This window comes from Coregonus lavaretus (genome assembly GCF_964263955.1).
Source record: "Coregonus lavaretus genome assembly, chromosome: 27".
In the NCBI taxonomy this organism is placed as follows: domain Eukaryota; kingdom Metazoa; phylum Chordata; class Actinopteri; order Salmoniformes; family Salmonidae; genus Coregonus; species Coregonus lavaretus.
This window is the reverse complement of record NC_140014.1, coordinates 13,427,318-13,450,806: the sequence shown is the minus strand read 5'-3', so window position 1 is coordinate 13,450,806 and position 23,489 is coordinate 13,427,318. Positions and strand designations below refer to the sequence as shown.

The window sequence follows — 23,489 nt, the reverse complement described above, 5'->3', positions numbered from 1 at the left end:
TAATGTAAATTAGGATATGGTGCATGCGTCGAGTTCGTAGTAGACTATTTCCGTTAATTGTTTTGTGCAAGTATTAGACTGAAATCTTGCCTTCAAAAAATCTTACTCGATTCAAAGTGGTTTAGTCCATATTACCAAGGTCTCCTGTCTTGGAAGATACCACTGTCAGTGTGAAAGGGGGAGGAACATTTCCTTCAGGGGATCAGGGGATGACAAGCGTGTCACTCAGTTTCCCTCGTAGCCTATCTCGCTGGACAGATTTCTCTTGCCTTGGTTTACTGACCAGATGACCGCCGTGCTGAACAGATGAACGCCGAGCGCACGGCTACTCGCGGATATATGGACCTAATAATTTAATGCTATCGCAACAAGTTGCTATTGTATTTTTACCCGCATTATCAGTTTGATTCACAGGTAAGTTGACTTGATATTTTATTAGTGTGTCTGTTGAACACGTCGATTCGCGTTACAAATGCCACCCGTTTTTTTTTGCTGCCAATATTCTGGACGGAGTGGGACCTTTCGGACACAGCTTGTTGCGTGGTCGTTGTCTGATCTGCAGAAATAGCGTATTGTGGTGCTGTTGTTACATTGTTGTAACAACAAGTATTGGTACAATATAACACGACTTTCGCTCTGAAGATCCGCCAAGTAAACAATTGGTGAGATCTGACGGGACTGCTATTGCATTTACCAGTCCATTTCAATTATATGTAGGAATTATAACAAGACGCACTACTAGCATACACAACATTTCCAATAGATATTATAATTTGAGAGATTTACAGAAGTATAGCCTATATTGACACTCCTATAGGCGACATATCTTCTTTGAAGCACAGATTTTGTTTTTGTCATGTTTAAAACTCAGAGCTGTTTTTAGAATTGTAGGCTACAATTGTCAGTCACCACAATTATCAGCAGTTGAATATCTGTGCCTTACATGTAGATCCCTTATTTGAATAGTAACTAAGATTTAGTAAGTATTCTAAGTTAAGTAGTAAGCAGAAATGAGTGAAATGCATCTCTGATAGGGGGGGGGGGGGGGGGGGGGGGTGTAGACAACACAAGCTTCTTGTTTATCTCCTAGACTATTCTCAAGGCCAGAGTCTTGTATCTCCATCATACTGCTATGGACAGAGCTGTTGCTTCCAAAAATAGAATCAGTACAGTAACAGGGAGATGAGGTCTGTTTTCATCATGCTAGGAAGGGAACCATCCAGTTACAGGAGAATATTAGGTGCCAAAGAAAGTAGGATGCTTGAATCATTCTTGAGAGGCTTAACAAGTCATATTTCTGTGCTTAGATCAGCGCATCATCAGTGTTTGTTCTTGTGTTTGTTGTTGGTATTTATCGGTCATTCCAAAATGGAGATCCTGGAGTGGACATACTGTTCTGGTGGGTTATGGCTACCCTCTCGGATCCTGGTAAAGACAGGGTTGTGTTAGATGGTTTTGTCTATTTGGTGGATCACAAGGATTTTTTAAACCTCACTTTACTCTGGGCTGTGTCGCAGACAGCCTACATTCTTAGAAGTAAAGGTGCCTGGAAGAACCTTTCAGGTTGCCACACCAGCAGAACATTTCTAGTTAAAAATTGTTCCTTGAGGAACCCCTCTGAAAAGGGTCTTCGGGGAACCCCTGTGTAAAGGTTCAAATCGGAACCTTTTTGTGATGGGAGGAGTTACATTTTAAACCTTTTTAATAATAAGATATTGCATAGCCTATCAGATTGGAGCCGTATCTTATTGGAGGCATGGCTTTCAGATAGTCCTTTTTTGGACACCGTTAGTGTAAATGTCATTCCGGTTCATGTTAAGTTTGTACACTGCAAATAAAAAATGTCCTTGAATAATTATAGCATTGTACATAGTCTAATATAATATTAATAATATTAACATTTCTGATGACATATAGTAATGAAGTGGGAACACTTTATTTGGATAGTCCATCTGTAGATGCTCTACAGGCTATCTACAGACTATCAGTAACATTTCAATTATCTACTAACCCTAGCTCTAACCCTTATCCTAACCCTAAACTTAACCCTTACCTTTACCCTAACCCTAACCCTTATTCTAAACCTAACCCTAACCTTAGCAAACAGTTGCTTATCAACAGATAGTTTGTTGATAGTATGACCATCGGTAGAGCATCTACAGATGGACAATCCAGACTATCCAAATAAAGTGTGACCTAAAGCGGTAACTATTCCAACTTTGGGATTTACATAGGCTCTTGAGGAACTCATACACCTCTGTTAGCCTCACTGAAGCTACAAAACTGTCCGTGTTCAACCTTAACATGTAATGACAATACAACAGAACAGATGAACAGGAATGACATTTACTCTAACGGGTGGCGAAAAACAAAATCTATCTTAAAACTACACCCCTACAAAGCCACGCCTCCACTCCAGGGTTCCTCCAGGAACCTGTTGCTACATTGAACCATTAAAGGTTCCTCCATGAACCCCTCAACTAACTGAAGGTGCAAATATGAACCTTGAGGAACTCCGGGGTTCCTTGAGTGACCACTAATTTTAAGAGTGTAGATGAGACAGAGCTCTTGTGAGATAGTGGTAGAATTGTAATAGTCCAGGAGTTATTATGTATTTTGCAGGCCTACTGTATGTGTGATACTGAGGCGCAACTAGTCCTATTTACACTAGAGTGAGATTACAAACACTGATCGGGGGAAGGGAGAGAGAGAGAGTAGGAAAGAGGAGGGAGGGGGCAAGATGGTAGGAAAGGGAAGGTAGAGGACGGGGAGAGAAGAGGCAGTGAAAAGAGAGCAAGAAGACAGTGGGTAAGAAAGGAGAAACAGAAAGAGAGAGAGAGAGAGAGAGAGAGAGAGACAGACAGACAGACAGACAGACAGACAGACAGACAGACAGACAGACAGACAGACAGACAGACAGACAGACAGACAGACAGACAGACAGACAGACAGACAGACAGACAGACAGACAGACAGACAGAGAGAGAGAGAGAGAGACAGAGAGAGCAAGGAAGCAATGTACCGGTCTAGGACTAATGAGCTGTAGCAAAGATTCCATTACATGGTAATTACATAGTAAGTATCATTACTGTTTGATCTTTTTTCAAGATATAAAAATGCAACAGGTAGCTCAGAGAGAGTTGCCTCAGAGTTTTTCCCGGGAACAGAATCTAGTGTTCCAGCTCTCTATCCCATATTCCTTGTCTTATATTCCCTATTCCATATCCATATCCCCCCTGGGCAGCTTGTGTCCCTGATTGGGCACATTGATCCAAGTAGCTATTGGGGAGACGGTGAAAGACAGTGTTTATTTACAGTCATTGATCAGTAAAGTTGTAGCATCTGCTAAACTGGACTCCCAATCCCATCTCACTGAGGGGTTAGCTTCAGATCATTCAGCTCTATTTCAAAGAACTGTCTGCTGCCACATTCACCATTCACACTGCTGACACCTCTCTCTCAACCAAAGAAAACACACGCGCGTGCACACACACACAAACACACAAAGAAACACATGCACACACACAAAGAAACACACACACACATACACAAAGAAACACACACACACATACACACACACGTACCAATACACACACACAAAGAAACACACACACTCTCAAAGAACAAACATCTTCTAGTTCAGGCTTTTTTGAGAGGGAGCAGCTCTGAATGCATCTGGCTGTGCCTGTAATGTGGTCCTTTAGTGAGAGTGCAGGGGTGAGAGGTTAGGACTGTGTGTGTGTGAGTGTGTGACTGTGTGTGTGTGTGAGTGTGTGAGTGTGAGCGAGCGTGCAGGGGTTAGAGGTTAGAGGCCTGAGGAGAATGGGTTGGTGGTATGTGGGCCAGTCCTGAGAGAACAACCCCTGGCTATCTTCCTGACCCTTGACCTTTTACCCCTGACCCCTGGAAGAGGCCTTTTGTGTCCACTGAGCCGACAGGACAGCAGAGGGACTGGTGTGTGCGTACGTGCATGCATACGCATGTGTGTTTGGAGGGGTTTTGGGGTCCCATCAAAGCCCTGCCCAAACATTGTTATCTGGACTCACCCTTTGACCCCTTGTCATGAGATGAGCCTTGTGGGAGGTCTTTGTGTGTGTGTGTGTGAATGTGTGTGTGTGTAATTTAGGCCCTGCTCTCCCCCTGTAGATGGATAATGTTTGTGTTTGCTCTTCTGACCTTCTCCCTCCCACACCACCAGTCTGCTAGCTCTGGTTTACTGGGTGTCTAAAGAAACACAAACACACATGTTCTTCTATTCTTGTGGGGACCTAAAATTAATTTCCATTCAAAATCCGAACCTCTAACCTTAAACCTAACCCTAAACCTAACTCCTAACCCCTTACCCTTACCCTAACCCTAATTCTAACCCTAACCATAATTCTAAACCTAAGTTTAAAATAGCATTTGTCCTCATGGGGATGTGGGAAATGTCCCACGAGGGAGAATTTTCCTTGTTCTTCTATCCTTGTGGTGACTTTTGGGGATTTTAGGTCCCCACAAGGATAGAAGAAGCCCCCCCCCCCCACACACACACACACACACCTCAGGGCTAAAAGCCTCTAATGCTCTTCTCCTCCTCCCCTCTGCTCTTTAGAGGGCCAATGAAAGTGCCTGGTCTCTGTGGTTGTTAATGTGAGAACACTCACAGTTCAGAGATCCCACACTGGCCCAGTCTACTCTCATCTATATGCTGCATTCTTAGCCTTTATTTAAACCAGGATATCCCATTGAGGGCATTGGATACCTCTTTTCCAAGGGACACTTGGGTCCATATCCACTAAGCAGCTCAGAGTAGGAGGGCTGATCTAGGATGTGTCCATATAATTGTATTCATTATGATCTAAAGGGCAAAACTGATCCTAGATCAGCACTCCTATTCCAAGACACTATCTGGATACGGGCCCTGACCAAGAAAGCAGCTCTAGTATAAAACACAGCCGGTCATAGCAAAGGCAGTACAGTATGAAGATATGCAGAAACTGCTTCTCCAATTGAAATCCCCGATCACTCTTGTAGGCGATGTCATGGCAACATTAGCTAGCAGAAACACGCCATCGGGTCTAATGGTCGTTTCGTGACAAACTGCGCATGTGCAGGTCGTCAATTGAAAGGCACTCCTTCGATATAAAGTTGTTTTCGACAAAAAGGAAAACGTGTCAGTTTGTCACTTTTACGAGGATGTAGTAATGACAGGTTCAGCTACTTAACACATTGGCTTGAATCTAGGTTTGCCTTTAGAATTTGAGAAAATGAACAACTAAGGACACATTTTTCACTTCTCCCATTGACTTGCCAAACCCCAAATCCCGGTCTGGTATGTCAAGTCTGCTTCGCGACGCATTCATGGAAGTATCACGATGCTGCGCCTCAGTGTTTGAAAACTCTGTGGGCACACTACTAGTCATCTAGCCAAAACACTGTGGTCATAGGCTACGGTCAAGAAACAGGCAAAATACACATATTTCCTCTTCATGTCTTTTTTGCTAGCAGCCTCTTAGTTGGGGTTTAAAATGCTAATGGTGTGATATTTAAATGTGTTACCATAATAATACGTTTCAATACTAATACCTTTCGGTTGATGTGGCACCGAGGACGAACAACAGAACATCCTTTTGACTTTCTTATGAATGTAATGGTAGCAAAGCATTAAGAGTGCTATCCATGTTTTAACTAACTGTGATTTTCAAATCTACCATATGGAGGGTGTTATGCCGTCAGTCAGTATTCAGTCGCTACTTCTGATAGACTGCACCTCTACTCTGGGATGTTTGATGTGAGGTTGAGATCAGTGGAAAAGCATATTTTTAAGCACTGTTTGACGTGGGGGGGTGTAGAGGCTCCTAAATACAAGACTGAAGTGTGTGTGTGAGACGGGGACAGGGGGGGGGGGGGGTGCTGCTGCTGCTCTCCACTGGGACAATAAAGAGGGGGGAGAGAGGGAGGAGATGGATGGGGGGGGGGGGGTAGGATGAAAGAAACTGCCACATCCCTGTCAGGTGGTTAGGGGAGGGGGAGTTGGGGGCTTCTTAAGACCCCAAAGTGCCATCAGTGCACCTCTACTTTAACTCCTTCCTTCCCTCTCCTCTCTTCCTCTCCTTTTAAAACCCCTCTGTGATGATGACTTGTCTTGCTCTGGTCATTACGCTGTTTTGTCTTCCGTCTCTTCCTTTCCTCATAAACTGGATCAGTGTATTAACTGGCCCAGAAACTAGCATTAGGCATATATGTGTGTGTGTGTGTGTCACTGTGTGTGTGTGTGGGTGTGCATGCGTGTGTGTTTGTGTGTTTAGTCCAGGGATCATCAACTAGATTCAGCCGCGGGCCGATTTTTTTCTTGAGCGGATGGTCGGGGGGCCGGAACATAATTCAAAAATAATTAGCTGACTGCAAATTGACCGCAAGATGCCCAAACAGATATAATATTTGACTAAAACATAATCATTTCAAACCTTGCTTACATTTGTATACGATCATGTGTCTCTCTATTATGTGTGGTAATAGTTGGCAACAGATTTCCAAAATTAAAGTCACTTTCCTGGTGTTTTTACAGTCTTTGATGTCCAACAATGAAAATTCAAAAAAAGATCTATATATTTATACTTTTTTGCTCAGAAAACTTGGGGGGTGCCAAATATAGCCACTCCTGGGCCGCCAGTTGTGGAACCCTGGTATACTTTCATCTTGCGCTTTCCCCACACCTTGCTCCATGACTGGAGTCAATAGCTCTGACTGCACTGTTTGTAGTGGTGTGAAGATAACACAGATGAAGACCTCCCAGCTTTCTTAGGGCATAGCCAATGTAACATTACAGAGCTGAGCTATCTAAGGGACCCAAACATGATATTTATGCATGGAACCAGGGGTGCAACTTTCACTGGGGACGGGGGGGACATGTACCCCCCACATTCTGAAATTGCATTTTCGTCCCCCCCGGTTTTATCATTAGAATGTGATTTTAAAAAATGAGGCAAAGATTTGACCATGCGGACGCCTCCGAGCGGTCGGGTAGGCTGTTTGAAGTGTTTATCCGACTGGATAATTTTTTTCAAATTATAATAATGATGTTCCCCCAACTTCTAAAAACAAACTTGCGCCCCTGCATGGAACATTCCATTGATATCAATACAAGGAGGAACAATCATAGCTTGCAAGTCCCAGGCACAACAATAGTTGAGAAAGGATTGGGCCCTGACTGTCGTTGCTGTAAGAGTGAAAGGTAGGCTAGCGTTAGCCGTAGCATTCCCAGTTAGCATTGGTGGCTTGGGTGGGATTCCTCTAGTAGTTGGTGGTCTGCTAATGAAAAGGCTCGCTTTTCGGATTAGGGGCTAAAGAACTGTGCTGAGATAATGAGTGTGTGTGTTTTTGTGCGTGTATGCATGTGTGTGTGTGTGTGTGTGTGTGTGTGTGTGTGTGTGTGTAGGCAGCATATGGACTGATTAGGGGGTTTAGAGTAGTGGGATTAAGTGGGATTGACCTAGTGTTGTGATGTGTGTTTCTCTGTCAGACAGCCTGACTATTTAGAGAGCAGATTCACGCTCAGTCACACTCACACCACTGTGCTGCTCACGAAGTCTTCAATTCACACACCCCTCTATATACCAAGGCCTCAATGCATCTTAATGGGAATACAGTGCATTGCAAAAGTATTCATCACCCTTGGCATTTTTCCTATTTTGTTGCAACCTGTAATTTAAATTGATTTTTATTTGGATTTCATGTAATGGACATACACAAAATAGTCCAAATTGGTGAAGTGAAATGAAAAAAATAACTTGTTTCAAAAAAGTATACCAAATAAATAACGGAAAAGTGGTATGTGCATATGTATTCACCCCCTTTCCTATGAAGCCCCTAAATAAGATCTGGTGCAACAAATTACCTTCAGAAGTCACATAATTAGTTAAATAAAGTCCACCTGTGCAATCTAAGTGTCACATGATCTATCACATGATCTCAGTATATATACACCTGTTCTGAAAGGCCCCAGAGTCTGCAACACCACTAAGCAAGGGGCACCACCAAGCAAGCGGCACCATGAAGACCAAAGAGCTCTCCAAACAGGTCAGGGACAAAGTTGTGGAGAAGTACAGATCAGGGTTGGGTTATAAAAAAATATCAGAAACATTGAACATCCCACAGAGCACCATTAAATCCATTATTAAAAAAATTGAAATAATATGGCACCACAACAAACCTGCCAAGAGAGGGCCGCCAACCAAAACTCACAGACCAGGCAAGGATGGCATTAATCAAATATGCAACAAAGAGACCAAAGATAACCCTGAAGGAGCTGCAAAGCTCCACAGCGGAGATTGGAGTATCTGTCCATAGGACCACTTTAAGCCGTACACTCCATAGAGCTGGGCTTTACGGAAGAGTGGCCAGAAAAAAGCCATTGCTTAAAGAAAAAAATAAGCAAACACGTTTGGTGTTCGCCAAAAGGCATGTGGGAGACTCCCCAAACATATGGAAGAAGGTACTCTGGTCAGATGAGACTAAAATTGAGCTTTTTGGCCATCAAGGAAAACGCGATATCTGGCGCAAACCCAACACCTCTCATCACCCCGAGAACACCATCCCCACAGTGAAGCATGGTGGTGGCAGCATCATGCTGTGGGGATGTTTTTCTTCGGCAGGGACTGGGAAACTGTTCAGAATTGAAGGAATGATGGAAAGCGCTAAATACAGGGAAATTCTCGAGGGAAACCTGTTTCAGTCCTCCAGAGATTTGAGACTGGGATGGAGGTTCACCTTCCAGCAGGACAATGACCCTAAGCATACTGCTAAAGCAACACTTGAGTTGTTTAAGGGGAAACATTTAAATGTCTTGGAATGGCCTAGTCAAAGCCCAGACCTCAATCCAATTGAGAATCTGTGGTATGACTTAAGAATTGCTGTACACCAGCAGAACCCATCCAACTTGAAGGAGCTTGAGCAGTTTTGCCTTGAAGAATGGGCAAAAATCCCAGTGACTAGATGTGCCAAGCTTATACATACATACCCCAAGAGACTTGCAGCTGTAATTGCTGCAAAAGGTGGCTCTACAAATTATTGACTTTGGGGGGGTGAATAGTTATGCACACTCAAGTTTAGTTTTTTTGTCTTATTTCTTGTTTGTTTCACAAGAAAAAATATTTTGCATCTTCAAAGTGGTAGGCATGTTGTGTAAATCAAATGATACAAACCCCCCAAAAATCAATTTTAATTCAAGGTTATAAGGCAACAAAATAGGGAAAATGCCTAGGGGGTGAATACTTTCGCAGCCACTGAACTTCTACGTTTATTATACACACTCCTCTGTCATATTGTTGCCTCGTGTTAACAGGGTGATTACAAGGATAGTTCACCCAAATTATGTTACTTACAATGAAAGCTCGCGTCGGCTTAAGACACTGGTGCTTGCCTATGGAGCAGCAAGGGGAACTGCCCCTCAACCTTCAGGCTATGCTCAAACCCTACACCAGGGTTCCCCAATTAGATTTCCAAAAGGGCCACATTTGGTCAGGCATGCCAAGCCAAGGGCCAACATGACAGTTTTATGTTTTATCAGTTTTCACTTCTATTGTGATTTTATAATTATTAGTAGTGGTGTTAGGAGTCACATAAGAGAAAAATGAAAAATACTAAATTTGTCCAAAACCAACTATTTAATTATGAAATGCCCCTGGAGCATATTCAGTGCAAACAGTCAGCAAACAAAAAGTCCAGCAAACACATTGGAGCATTGCAATATCTCTGGTGTTTTTAAAACGAGCTTGAGGAACCACGTTGATCCAAAAGTCACTCACCAGTGCATCCTTGTGTTGAGCTTTGAGCAAATCAGATGTTCCCCTCTCCATCTGAAGAGCAGCCTCATCTATGGAAGGCACCAGCTTTTTGGCCTCTGCAGTCCACTGGCCGTCAGCTGACACAGAAAACGGCTGTCTTACGAAGAGAAGGATGTCAGCTGAGAGTTTAGGGGAGCTTTCAAATCTTTCCTTGAAGTTTTCTGCCAGCCTGGACACAAAATCCTTCATTGCTGGATCTTCCTGCATTTTATTCTTCTCACAATGCTCACGCAGACGTGGAAAGTGCAACTTTCTCCCATGAATGTCTCTCTCCAGGAGGTGCAGCTTTGACCGGAAAGCTTCAATCGCCTCATACATGTCAGCAACAGTGTGGTTCTTGCCTTGTAGACGCAGGTTAAGGTGATTTAGATGAGACATGATGTCACACAAAAAAGTAACATCTGATATCACCTTGTTGTCAGTTAAAAAGCTTTTTGGCTCTGCAGGCTGGATAAAAATGACACAAGTTCATCACGCAGGTCACACACCCTCTCCAACACACAGCCTTTGCTCAGCCAGCGAACATCACTGTGGAGCAAAAGATCCTTGTGTTCAGCTGACATTTCCTCGAGTAATGCTCTAAAAAGTCTGCAGCATCGGCGATGCTGCAGACTAGAGCTCTCACGGACAAAGTTAACTAGTCGAGTCACAGTATCCATGGTCTCTTTCTTTTTTCCACACAGTTTTGCGCACAAAACTGACTTGTGAATAATGCAGTGAAATGCCAGGAGTGCTGGGTTAACGGCAGAAAGCCTGCTTACCAAGCCCTGGCGGTGTCCCACCATTGACGGAGCCCCGTCGGTAACAACAGAGACAATTTTACTCACATCTAAGCCATTCCTTTTGAAGAACTGTGTCAGCTCGTTGAATATTATTTCCCCGGTTGTACGCCCGGGTAGAGAAATCAAGCACAGCAGCTCCTCCCGGAATGTCTTCCCATCAAAAAATATTGCGAACACAGACAGCTGTTCCATGTCGGTTCGGTCACAAGACGAGTCTATTGCCAGTGAGAATGTTTTGGTTTTCCTCAAATCTGTGAGTAGACTGGAAAAACACTCCTCCGCTAAAACTTTGACTCTTCTGGTTGCCGTGTTAGCCGACAGCGGCACTTGCTTCAACAGCTCAACAACTTTTTTTTTTATTGGTTCCTCTTGGTTTAAAAGTTCGGCGGCCATGTCGATTGCACATTGTTTAATTAACTCTGCATCGGCGAATGGCTTCTTAGCTCTTGCAAGCTTCCAAGAAACGTGTAATGAGGCAGCTGTTGCGCTCTCTTGTGCCGATGTTGTTTTACACATAGTTAAAACCGAGTGCTTGTATGACGTTAACATGCTTGCAATTTTTTGTTTGCGCTGGTCAGATTTTTCTGGGTAGTTTGCATTAAAACTGGCAGCATGAATAGAGTTAAAATGCCGCTTCAGATTGTCCGCTTTGATTACAGCTACAGTCTGCATGCATATTAAGCATGTGGGCTTAGCACTGTTGTGGTCCGGTAAAAAAAAGCAATACCTCTCAGTCCAGTAAGTTTTGAACTGACGGTTCTCCTGGTCTACCTTGCGTATCTTGGCGAATGCCATGTTGGTTTGACTGGATTTAATAATTTTTTGTGAGGAAGTGGTCAGTCCTTTTGATGAAAGAGGGTTAACTGGCGAGCGGCTGCGGCTACTGTGTGTGTGTGACACTACACTAGGTAGCTAGTCGAGTGGAGAAGAGTACGCAACGCGCGCGAAGCACGTCTTACGTATGCACGCGGTAAAGGCCACAGGTCAAGGTGTGGGATAATTTCAAAATAAAGCAGAGCCGCGGATATTAAATGTATGTTTATTATAACAGTGTGAGCCAGACATTTGGCTCTTGCGGGCCGGATCTGGCCCACGGGCTGCTTATTGGGGTTGGCTGCCCTACACCCAACCCGAGCACTACATTCTGCCACCTCTGGTCTCTTGGCCATCCCACCCCTACGGGGGTCAGCTCCTGCTCAGCCCAGACAAAATTATTCTCTATTCTGGCACCCCAATGGTGGAACAAGCTTCCCCCTAACATCAGGACAGCGGAGTCCCTGCCCATCTTTCGAAAACATCTGAAACCCTACCTCTTCAAAGAGTATCTTAAATAAGACATCATGAAATGTGTGGGGAAAAAATCTGCCTTTGTCTCTTCCTACTAGCACTGACTTTTCTGATAACTACTTTATTGAGGAAAAAAGTACTTATTATGACTGTGATATGTGGTTGTCCCACCTAGCTATCTTAAGATGAATGCACTAACTGTAAGTCGCTCTGGATAAGAGTGTCTGCTAAATGACTTAAATGTAAACATAAAAAGTATTGGCCATCAGAGATAGTACCCTACGGCCTACATTTTGCCTTGTGCCTTCATCTGGAGTATGTGAGGTAGTGAAGGTTTGTGTGCTACTCTGTAATAGTGAGTGTATATTGTATAGGATTAGTATGTATGGTCAATGTTAGTGTGTGTATAGTGTAGTCTGTAGTGAATTGTAGTATACTGTAATAGTGACTGTGAGTGCTGACCATGCTGTGTTTACCCACATTGCTGAGCTGAGCCACCATTGTGTGTGTCTCAGTGTGTGTGGTGGGGGTGAGCTGAGCCGAGCAGGCTGTTTAGGTCAGGGCGACCTGACTCTGTGACTGTGTAGCTGATTATTTTATGGAGGTGGAGATTGGACAGCCATCGCGCCAGAGTCTGCCATCGCTGCTGTGTGTGTGTGTATGTGTATGTATGTATGTGTGTGTGCCAGAATCAGTGTAAAGAACAGACTACTAAGCGAATATGTGCTGCTCACAACAAGATACACTACTTAATTTTCTCTTTCTGTATCGTGCTATTCTTCTTGCTTTTTCCCCCAATTTTCTCTCTCCCCACCTCTCTTTCTTCCCTGCAACCTGCCCTGTCTGGAACTACGAGGAGTAGCAGCGTAACCTACGTTGCTACCATGACAAAGACCAAAGCCGGCGGGAGTATCGTTGAGGACAGTGGTGTCTCTCTATCACAGGTGAAGGATTCTTTTAACGAGCAAAGAGAGTTCTACAAGAAGAATCTCCACATGAGCCCGGGACGAAGTCTGAGGACAAAGTGAAGGAAATTATCTCAAAGAAACTGAAGATGGACCACAGGAAGATTGAGGTGGAGCGTACCCACAGGACGAGAAATCCACCACTGGCCAAGGTGACAGGCTCAGGCTGATAGTGGTCAATTTCCCGAGGTTCAAGGACAAGATAGCTGTTCTGGAAAGAGTCAAGAACTTGAGAGGACTATCCTGAAGCTTTTTGCCAGAAGAGAAGATCACTTATCCCAGCCATGAAAGCTGCCAGAGTGTGTGGGGACATTGCTTACATCCACTATGACAGGCTCATTGTCCACCCTCCCTCCCAAAAGCCTGGAAGAGATGAGAGAGCCAAGCATATGGGTTCATAGCTTCAACCCCGCAGCACACACACACACACTTACACACACCGACTGATTAATGGACTGTTGAATGTATATTTTTTCTCTTGCTTTGTTTGCCTTTTCCATATTATGTCTATCTCTGATAAGCTACCCAGGAAAGTGCTAACAGTCAGTATCTAAATAATATGTGTGAAATGCTTGATAGTGTAAATAGAGAGGTCTACTTTCTTGGGGAGCTGAATATTGACTGGTTTTCATCAAGCTGTCCGCTCAAGAGGAAGCTTCTCACTGTAACCAATGCCTGCAATCTGGTTCAGGTTATTAATCAACCTACCAGGGTGTTTACAAACACTACAGGAACAAGATCATCCACATGTATTGATCACATTTGTACTAATACTGTAGAACTTTGTTCTAAATCTGTATGCATACCCATTGGATGCAGTGATCACAATGTAGTGGCTATATCCAGTAAAGCCAATGTTCCAAAAGCTGGGCCTAAAATAGTTTATAGGAGATCATAAAAAATATTTTGCTGTGACTTATGTGGATGATGTTAAAACATATTTGTTGGTCTGATGTGATTAATAAGGCACATCCAGACGCTGCACTTGATGAATTTATGAAATTGCTTCTTCCAGTTATTGATAAACATGCACCTGTGAAGAAACTGACTGTTAGAACTGTTAAGGCTCCATGAATTGGTGAGGAATTAAAAAACGGTATTGTTTAAAGAAATGCGGCAAAAACAGTGGCTAATAAGTCTGGCTGCATATCTGACTGGCTGACTTACTGCAAATTGAGAAATTATGTGACTTAACTCAAGAAAAATAAGAAAAAACGGAATTATGAAACCAAGATCAAAGATATAAAGAATTATGGGAAAAAACTTTGGAGTACTTTAAATGAATATGGGCAGAAAGACAAATTCAACTCCATCTTTCATTCAATCAGATGGCTTATTCATCACAAAACCATTTGATTTTGACAAATACTTGTATGATTACTTCATTGTCAAAGTTGGCAAACTTAGGCAGGAAATGCCAAAAACGAACAGTGAGCCATCATACTCATAAATAAAAAAACAAATAATGAAAGAAAAGCATTGTAAGTTTGAATTTTGTAAAGTTAGTGTGGGAGAGGTGGAAAAATGTTTGTTATTGATCAATATTGACAAACCTCATGGCATTGTCAACTTAGATGGAAAGCTACTGAGGATGGTAGCTGACTCTATATCTACTCCTATCTGTCACATCTTTAATCAGAGCCTAGAGGAAAGACTTTGTCCTCAGGCCTGGAGGGAAGCCAAAGTCATTCCGCTACCCAAGAGTGGTAAAGCGGCCTTTACTGGTTCTAACAGCAGACCTATTAGCTTGCTGCCAGCGCTTAGCAAACTGTTGGAAAAAATTGTGTTTGACCAAATACAATGCTATTTCTCTGTAAACAAATTACCAACAGACTTTCAGCATGCTTATAGAGAAGGCCACTCAACATGTACTGCACTGACACAAATGACTGATGATTGGTTGAAAGAAATTCATAATAAGAAGATTGTGGGAACTGTACTGTTAGATTTCAGTGCAGCCTTTGAAATTATTGACCATAACCTATTGTTGAGAAAACTTATGTTTTATGGCTTTTCAACCTCTGCCATATCGTGGATTCTGAGCTATCTAGCAAATAGAACTCAGAGGGTTTTCTTTAATGGAAGCTTCTCTAATGTCAAACATGTAAAGGTTGGAGTACCGCAGGGCAGCTCTCTAGGCCCTCTAATATTTTATATTTTTACCAATGACCTGCCACTGGCATTAAACAATGCATGTGTGTCCATGTATGTGTGTCCATGTATGCTGATGATTCAACCATGTACACATCAGCAACCACAGCTAATAAAGTCACTGAAACCCTTAACAAAGAGTTGCAGTCTGTTTTGGAATGGATGGCCAGTAATAAACTGATCCTGAACATCTCTAAAACTAAGAGCATTGTATTTGGTACAAATCATTCCTTAAGTTGTAGACCTCAGCTGAATCTGGTAATGAATGGTGTGGCTGTTGAACAAGTTGAGGAGACTAAATTACTTGGTGTTACCTTAGATTGTAAATGGTCATAGTCAAAACATATAGATTCAGTGGTTGTAAAGATGGGGAGAGGTCTGTCCGTAATAAAGTGATGCTCTGCTTTTTTGACACAACACTCCACAAAGTAAGTCCTGCAGGCTCTAGTTTTATCTTATCTTAATTATTGTCCAGTCATATGGTCAAGTGCTGCAAAGAAAGACCTAGTTAAGCTACAGCTGGCCCAGAACAGAGCGGCTGTCACGACTTCCTCCGAGGCTGCCTCCTCTCCTTGTTCGGGCAGGCTTCGGCGTTCATCGTCACTGGCCTTCTAGCTACTGCCGCTCCTTATCTCATCATTCCATTTGATTTGTCTTGTTTATTACACACACCTGGTTCTTATCCCCTCATCAGTACCTGTATAAGTGTTGCCTCTGCCCCCTTGTCTTTGTGTGTGATTGTTTATTGTGGAGAGTAGTGAAGCTCGGTGGAGCGCCTTGTATTTTGTATCGCTGGGATATTTCCCTGTGTGCCATGTATTTTCCAGTGTGCCTGTTTTGACGCGTTACTGCATAACTCTGTGGTTGCGGAATAAAGCCTGTTATTCTGTGATTTACCCTCCTGTGCCTGACTCCTTCAACATCACCTCATCACAGAATCACACACCCGAACATGGAGTCAGCAGGAGAGGAGCACCTGCCTGGAATCGTGACACGGGTCTGGGAGCATTCGACAATGCTAACCAGCTTGGGAGAAGTGATGGATCAAGTTCTCCAGGTCGTCCAACGCCTGGAGAGGAGAGGACCCAATCTTTCGGGAAACCGCTGAATGACCGGATCCAGCCACCTACACCCCAGCACCCAGAGGGATTCATATATCTCGACCAGGGGATTTTGACGGGACAGCTGCCCTCTGCCAGATATTCCTCCTACAAATGGATTTATACTTCTCGACCATCAGCCCGGCTCCATCGGAGCGGGAGAAGGTGTCCGCCCTCGTCTCCTGCCTCTCGGGGAAAGCCCTGGAGTGGGCCAACACGGTCTGGAGTGAAGGAGGAGCCGCGTTGGACAACTACGGGGAGTTCACTCGCCTCTTTCTGGCCGTCTTCGATCACCCGCCCGAGGGTAGAGAGGTGGGCGAGAGGCTGGGTCACCTGGGGCAGGGGACGAGGACCACGCAGGACTTCACCCTGTACTCTAGCGACTTGGTCCGGGTGGAACGAGCGGGCCCTCATCGACCACTTCCAGTGCCATCTACGAGAGGACGTCCGAAGGGAGCTAGCCTGCCGGGACACCACATTGTCTTTCGATCAACTGGACAACCTGCTGGCTTCTAGAGGACGTCCTGGAAGGGGCCTGCCCGTGGTCGCGAGAGGGGGATTGCACGATAAACCTCCGGGTAGACGCTGGGCCTCCCAGGAGTCATGTGTATCCCCTGTCGCAGGCTGAAATGGTGGCTATGGAAACATACGTCTCCGAGTACCTGCTCCGTCTCCGAGTCCCTCCACTTCGCCCGCCTCCTCAAGTTTCTTTTTTGTGAAGAAGAAAGACAGAGGTCTGCATTGATTACCGAGCACTGAACAAGGGGACAATACGTTATAGTTATCCTCTACCCCTCATTCCATCTGTAATCGAGTCAATGCATGGGGCGCGCTTCTTCACAAAATTAGATCTCCGGAGTGCGTACAACCTGGTGCGTGTCCAAGAGGGGGACAAGTGGAAGACAGCATTCAGCACAACCACGGGGCATTACGAATACCTGGTGATGCTCCATCCGTCTTCCAGTCCTCGGGACATGCTTGGTCACGATGTAGTGGTCTACAACCATGTGTCCCTAGTTCGCAAAGTGCTGGCCCGACTGTTGGAACATGACCTTTATGCCAAGGCAGAAAAGTGTCTGTTTTTCCTACAGTCCGTCTCCTTCCTCAGATACCGCATTACCACCTCAGGTGTGGAGATGGAGGGAGATCGCATTTCAGCCATGCGTAATTGGCCGACTCCAACCACGGATAAGGAGGTGCAGCGCTTTATTGGCTTTGCCAACTACTATCGGAGGTTTATCCAGGGCTTTGGCAAGGTCGCAGCTCCCATCACATCTCTGTTGAAGGGTGGGCCGTCCCAGCTCTGCTGGTCTGCTGAGGCTGACAGGGCCTTCAGTAACCTGAGGGTTCTGTTCACCTCAGCCCCGGTACTGGCACATCCCGATCCATCACTACCGTTCGTAGTGGAGGTGGATGCATCCGAGGTAGGCATAGGCGCAGTCCTATGTCAACACTTGGGCACGCCACCCAAGCTCCGCCCCTGGCCTTCTTCTCCAAGAAGCTCAGCCCGGTGGAGAAGAACTACGACGTTGGTGAACGGGACCTGTTGGCTGTTGTCCTAGCCCTGACCGGGTGGAGGGGGAGAAACACCCTTTCCTCGTCTGGACGGACCACCATAACCTGGAGTACATCCGGGCAGCGAGGAGGCTGAACCCTCGCCAGGCCAGGTAGGCCCTATTCTTCACCCGGTTTGATTTTACACTATCTTACATCTCGGGTACGAAGAACGTGAAGGCAGACGCACTGTCATGGCTGTATGACACAGAGGAGAGGCCCATAGACAACACCCCCATACTCCCGGCTTCCTACATTGTGCCGCCTGTAGTATGGTTGATGGACGCGGACATAGAGCGGGCATTACGCACGGACCATCTCCTCCTCACTGTCCAGCTGGGCTGCAGTACGTGCCTTCTCTTGTCCGTGACCGTCTGATCTATTGGGCACACACGTCCCCCTCCTCTGGTCACCCAGGTATCGGTCGTACAGTGCGCTGCCTGACCAGAAAGTACTGGTGGCCTACCTTGGCTAAGGACGTGAGGGTGTATGTCTCCTCCTGCTCGGTGTGCGCCCAGAGTAAGGCACCTAGGCACCTCCCAGCGGGTAAGTTACAGCCCTTACCAGTTCCACAACGGCCATGGTCCCACTTGTGACTTGTCACTTGTGACTTGTGTATAGACTTCCTTACTGATCTTCCCCTCTCTCAAGGTAACAACACCATCCTGGTTGTTGTGAACCGCTTTTCCAAATTCTGCTGCCTCCTTCCTCTGCCCGGTGTCCCTACGGCCCTGCAGACTGTGGAGGCCCTGTTTACACACGTCTTCCGGCACTACGGGCCGGGGTCCCCAGTTCACATCCAGGGTCTGGAAGGCGTTCATGGAATGTCTGGGGGTCTCGGTCAGCCTGACCTCTGGTTTTCAACCCGAGTCTAATGGGCAGGTGGAACGGGTGAATCAGGATGTGGGTAGGTTCCTGCGGTCCTACTGCCAAGACCGGCCGGGGGAGTGGTCGGTGTTCTTGCCATGGGCCGAATATGCCCAGAACTCTCTCCGCCACTCCTCCACTAACCTAACGCCATTTCAATGTGTTTTGGGTTATCAGCCGGTTCTGGCACCGTGGCATCAGAGCCAGACCGAGGCTCCTGCGGTGGATGACTGGTTTCGGCGCACGGAGGAGACGTTGAACGCTGCTCACGTCCACCTCAAATGAGCTGTGCGTTGCCAGAAGGCCAACACTGACCGCCACCACAGTGACGCCCTGGTCTTTGTACCAGGTGATCGGGTCTGGCTCTCGACCCGGAATTTGCCCCTCCGCCTGCCCTGCCGGAAGCTGAGCCCGCGGTTTGTGGGGCCATTCAAAGTCCTGAGGAGAATAAAAGTGGTTACTTAAAGGTTACTACTCCCTCCAGATTACCGCATTAACCCCTCGTTCCATGTGTCTCTCCTCAGGCCGGTGGTGGTTGGTCCGCTCCAGGAGTCTGAGGTGCGGGAGGTCCCTCCACCCCCTCTGGACATCAAGGGGGCTCCGGCGTACTCCGTCCGTTCCATCCTGGATTCGAGGCTTCGGGTGATGGGCCTTCATTACCTCGTGGAGTGGGAGGGGTACGGTCCGGAGGTGCATTGCTGGGTCCCGGTGAGGGATATCCTCAATCCCTCCCTGTTGCGGGATTTCCACCGTCGCCATCCGGCTCGCCCTGCTCCGTGTCCTCCTGGTCGTCCCCGAGGCCGGTGTTGGTGCGCTGCTGGAGCTGCCCGTCAAGGGGGGGGGGGGGGTACTGTCACGACTGCCTCCTCTCCTTGTTCGGGCAGGCTTTGGCGTTTGTCGTCACCTGCCTTCTAGCCACTAGCCATCATCCATTTATTTTGTCTTATTTATTACACACACCTGGTTCATATCCCCTCATCAGTACCTGTACAAGTGTTCCCTCTGCACCATTGTCTTTGTGTGTGATTGTTTATTGTGGAGAGTAGTGAAGCTCGGTGAAGCTCCTTGTATTTTGTATCGCCGGGATATTTCCCCTTGTGCCTTGTATTTTCCAGTGTGTTTTGACGCGTTACTGCGTAACTCTGTGGTTGCGGAATAAAGCCTGTTATTCTGTGATTTATCCTCCTGTGCCTGACTCCTTCAACATCACCTCATCACAGCGGCACGTCTTGCTCTTCATTGTAATCAGAGGGCTAATATTAATACTATTCATGCCAGTCTGTCTTGGATAAGAGTTCAGGAAAGACTGACTGCGTCACTTCTTGTTTTTATAAGAAACATTAATGTTTTGGAAATTCCAAATTGTTTGCATTGTCAACTTACACACAGCACTGACACACACACTTACCCCACCAGACAAGCCACCAGGGGTCTTTTCACAGTCCCCAGGTCCAGAACAAATTCAAGGAAACGTACAGTATTATACAGAGAAATGAGTGCATGGAACTCCCTTCCATCTTATATAGCGCAAGTGAACAGCAAACGTGGTTTCAAAAAACGAATAAAGCAACACCTCATGGTACAACGCCTGTTACAACATATGTTCTGACATCTACAGTTGAAGTCGGAAGTTTACATACACTTAGGTTGGAGTCATTAAAACTCAAAAAAATGTCAACCACTCCACAAATTTCTTGTTAACAAACTATAGTTTTGGCAAGTCGGTTAGGAAATCTACTTTTTGCAAGACACAAGTATTTTTCCAACAATTGTTTACAGACAGATTATTTCACTCATAATTCACTGTATCACAATTCTAGTGGGTCAGAAGTTTACATACACTAAGTTGACTGTGCCTTTAAACAGCTTGGAATATTCTAGAAAATAATGTCATGGCTTTAGAAGTTTCTGGTAGGCTAATTGACAACATTTGAGTCAATTGGAGGTGTACCTGTGGATGTATTTCAAGGCCTACCTTCAAACTCAGTGCCTCTTTGCTTGACATCATTGGAAAATCAGAAGAAATCAGCCAAGACCTCAGAAAAAATATTGTAGACCTCCACAAGTCTGGTTCATCCTAACCGTGAAGCACGGGGTTGGCAGCATCATGCTGTGGGGGTGCTTTGCTGCAGGAGGGACTGGTGCACTTCACAAAATAGATGGCATCATGAGGAAGGAAAATTAAGTGGATATATTGAAGCAACATCTCAAGACATCAGTCAGGAAGTTAAAGGTTGGTCGCAAATGGGTCTTCCAAATGGACAATGACCCCAAGCATTCTTCCAAAGTTGTGGCAAAATGGCTTAAGGACAACAAAGTCAAGGTATTGGAGTGACCATCACAAAGCCCTGACCTCAATCCTATAGAAAATGTGTGGGCAGAACTGAAAAAGTGTGTGCGAACGAGGAGGCCTACAAACCTCTCAGTTACACCAGCTCTGTCAGGAGGAATGGGCCAAAATTCACCCAACTTATTGCGGGAAGCTTGTGGAAGGCTACCCGAAACGTTTGACCCAAGTTAAACAATTTTAAGGCAATGCTACCAAATACTAATTGAGTGTATGTAAACTTCTGACCCACTGGGAATGTGATGAAATAAATAAAAGCTGAAATAAATCATTCTCTCTACTATTATTCTGACATTTCACATTCTTAAAATAAAGTGGTGATCCTAACTGACCTAAGACAGGGAATTTTTACTAGGACTAGATGTCAGGAATTGTGAAAAACTGAGTTTATATGTATTTGGCTAAGGTCTATGTAAACTTCCGACTTCAACTGTAGGTGTAACTGATAGATGCACACATGCACACACACACACACACACACACACAGTAGATGTTAATGTTAAAACATTTATGTTAATTGTAAAGTATTTTCTCTGTAATGTCTTTTTCGTTATCTGTCGGACCCCAGTAAGACTAGCTGTCGCCATTGGCGTCGGCTAATGGGGATCTTAATAAATCAAAAATCTATTCAAAATCTCTCTCTCTCTCTCTCTGTCTTCCTCTCTGTTTGTGTGTGTGTGTGTGTGTGTGTGTGTGTGTGTGTGTGTGTGTGTGTGTGTGTGTGTGTGTGTGTGTGTGTGTGTGTGTGTGTGTGTGTGTGTGTGTGTGTGTGTGTGTGTGCGTGTGTGGTGTGTATGTATGTGTGTGTGTCAGAGTCAGTGTAAAGAACAGGCTAGTTAGTGAACGTCTGCTGCTCACAACAAGATACACTACTTTATTTTTCTCTTTCTATATCGCACAAATTTTCTTGCCTATTTCCCCCTATTCTCTCTCTCTCCCCACCTCTCTCTCGTTTGTTTTACCTAATCATATTCACTGAAAGGGGAACTATGGTAGAATCTCAAATAGCTTTGCTCCCCTCCCTCCTCCCTCCTCTGTCCTGTCTTTGCCTCTTCTTGAAAAAAAAGGTCAAAGGTAATCGAGGAGCGGAGGCGAGGAGAGGAAATGTAAAAACACATTTATGAAATTAGACTCCTTCACTCACATGTCATCAGGCAAATGACGTTTACAAGTGTGGAATCCCAAAATAAATGTGTAAAGTGATGTAAACAAATGTAGCTAGTTGTGCAATACACTTCCGCGTGAGGTAATCGAGGAGGTGAGCAGACTCCTTCGTTCGCCTACTAACGAATTGACACTCTCCTCAATCACTCGGCCACTTATCGGTTTCCCCTGGTCACGGAGAAGAGGAGGACAGAGGAGTCGAGGAGAGGATGGACTTTTTCCTAATTGAGAATCTCCCAACGAATCTTCCTGTGTTTTACTAAAGAAACCAATCAGCTGTCACTTTCTGAGGTTAACTGCCCCTACAGGGGGTCAGCTCCTGCTCAACTCAGCTCAGCCCAGACAAAACTCTTCTCTATCCTGACACCCCCCCCCACAATTGGGGTGTCAGGATAGAGAAGAGTTTTGTATGGAAAATAGCTACTCGCTATTTTTGACATTAATTTATTTTGTAAATATTTTCTTAACTCTATTTTCTTAAAACTGATTTGATTTGATTGATTCTTCCCGAAAACATCTGAAACCCTACTCTTCAAAGAGTATCTTAAATATGACATCATAAAATGTGTGGGAAAAATCTGCCTTTGTCTCTTCCTACTAGCACTGACTTTTCTGATAACTACTTTATTGAGGAAAAAAGTACTTACTATGACTGTGATATGTGGTTGTCCCACCTAGCTATCTTAAGATGAATGCACTAACTGTAAGTCGCTCTGGATAAGAGTGTCTGCTAAATGACTTAAATGTAAACATAAAAAGTATTGGCCATCAGAGATAGTACCCTACGGCCTACATTTTGCATTGTGCCTTCATCTGGAGTATGTGAGGTAGTGAAGGTTTGTGTGCTACTCTGTAATAGTGAGTGTATATTGTATAGGATTAGTATGAATGGTCAATGTTAGTGTGTGTATAGTGTAGTCTGTAGTGAATTGTAGTATACTGTAATAGTGACTGTGAGTGCTGACCATGCTGTGTTTACCCACATTGCTGAGCTGAGCCACCATTGTGTGTGTCAGTGTGTGTGGTGGGGGTGAGCTGAGCCGAGCAGGCTGTTTAGGTCAGGGCGACCTGACTCTGTGACTGTGTAGCTGATTATTTTATGGAGGTGGAGATTGGACAGCCATCGCGCCAGAGTCTGCCATCGCTGCTGTGTGTGTGTGTATGTGTGTATGTGTGTGTGTGTGGTGTGTGTGTGTATGTGTGTGTGCCAGAGTCAGTGTAAAGAACAGACTACTTCCTTTCTTTTTCTCTTTCTGTATCGCACTATTTTTCTAGCTTTTTCCCCCTATTCTCTCTCTCTCCCCACCCCTCTCTCTGTCTCCCTCCTACCCCTTCTCTCTTGTTTGTTTTACCTAATCATATTCACTGAAAGGGAATCTCAAATAGCTTTGCCCTCCTCCGTCCTCTGTCCTGTCTTCGCCTGTTTTGGAAAAAAAAGGTCAAAG

At 45.1% G+C, this 23,489-nt stretch overlaps 1 protein-coding gene across 1 annotated transcript in view; it reads left to right on the top strand.

The window, feature by feature from the left end:
* Positions 1-284: 284 nt before the first annotated feature.
* Positions 285-23,489, top strand: part of LOC311103155 (protein GREB1-like) — a 49,323-nt gene continuing 26,118 nt past the window's right edge. Inside the window, exon 1 of the mRNA XM_084144705.1 lies at positions 285-414. The gene's annotated coding sequence lies outside the window, so the exon portion shown is untranslated. The remainder of the gene's footprint in view (positions 415-23,489) is intronic.